Here is a 1245-nt window from a genome sequence, read left to right as displayed (position 1 = left end):
AAGCCTCCCAGTGGCCCCCGATCCTCTGCAGTGTGGACCCTGAAACAAGCCTCTCAGTGTCCCCCGATCCTCTGCAATGTGGCCCCTGAAACAGGCCTCCCAGTGGTGATCCCGGGCCCTCATAGCATCCTGGGAAGCTCTGCTTAGGCCTGGGATATTGGAGAACACTCCAGGTACAGAATCTTCATAGGACAGTGTGATCTTTTCAACATAGCCTTGTCTCTTGTGGGTGTGATGGAGAAATCACCAGAGCAGGGAGGGTCAGGGGATGAGGGTCCAGGTCCCCGGGGGTGTCCTCGTGTGGCTACACCCAGCCTCAGAGAATTCTGGTCCTGGAGCTAAAGGAAGGTGGTCACCTGAGCACTGCAGCCACCCAGGTAAATAAATGGTCGTGGTCAGCTGCATGAACTCAGCAGTGGGGGACACGCGGGACCTTTGCTAGACCACAGGCACACGGGCACCCCCACCCGAAGTAGCACCGAGAACATTACCATTATTCCAAACTAAAATCACTTCAATTTCTCTATGATGATAAAACAATAATGTAAATAATCTACTAAATTCCAATAAGCCTGAAAAGATGAGAAAAAAGCAAAAAAAAAAAAAAAAAATCACGTGAGGCCCCGCCCACCCAGATGGCCTGTGCCCAGTCTCCCTCCAGCCTGTTCCTCCTTCCTATACAAAGATAGCGCATGTGCCCTCGCTAATTTTCTAAAAGTAGATTAAAAATAGCACTGGAGGAAGGGATGTGCAAATCAAACCAATTGGATGGATGTCGACACGAGGAGTTTGCAGTTTTAAAGGAATTACATTAAGGACACTGCACATCCCTGCTGCGGTGTGCGGCCCGTGCCTGCCAGCCTTCTGCAGGTTCGTATGACCAACCCCTGGGCCATATGGAGATTCACACTCGCTTAACCATAACGACCCTCGATGAATCCTAGTGTGCTGACAGTGGGCTTTTTTCTGGGCAAACAAAACTAGGAAATGTGCCACAAGCAGATAATTGAGCATCATGATTTTCATCAGGCGTCGCACGGCCCCCATCCGATGGTTGCAGGCTGCATTCATCCGCTCCACAAAGCCTCCAGGAGGCCCTGCTATGCACCAGGCTCTTGAATGTTCTAAAGACCAAGAAGGCGTAAGGTTTAGCATGGATGCGTTCACTGTCTGGTGAGGGTGATAATGTTAGGTAAGGTGTGCAATACGATTTGAAAAGGTGAGTTTTTTTTTTTTTTTTTTTTT

The 1245-nt window shown here is 49.5% G+C and overlaps 1 protein-coding gene across 1 annotated transcript in view; it reads left to right on the top strand.

Moving 5' to 3' along the window:
* LOC111539108 (actin-binding LIM protein 2-like) overlaps positions 1–1245 on the top strand; it is a 62841-nt gene that overhangs the window by 53065 nt on the left and 8531 nt on the right. The window lies entirely within an intron of this gene.

The sequence above is a fragment of the Piliocolobus tephrosceles genome, chromosome 3, assembly GCF_002776525.5.
Source record: "Piliocolobus tephrosceles isolate RC106 chromosome 3, ASM277652v3, whole genome shotgun sequence".
Taxonomy (NCBI): Eukaryota; Metazoa; Chordata; class Mammalia; order Primates; family Cercopithecidae; genus Piliocolobus; species Piliocolobus tephrosceles.
The sequence above is the reverse complement of the archived record's forward strand: the minus strand, read 5'-3'. Positions and strand labels throughout refer to the sequence as shown.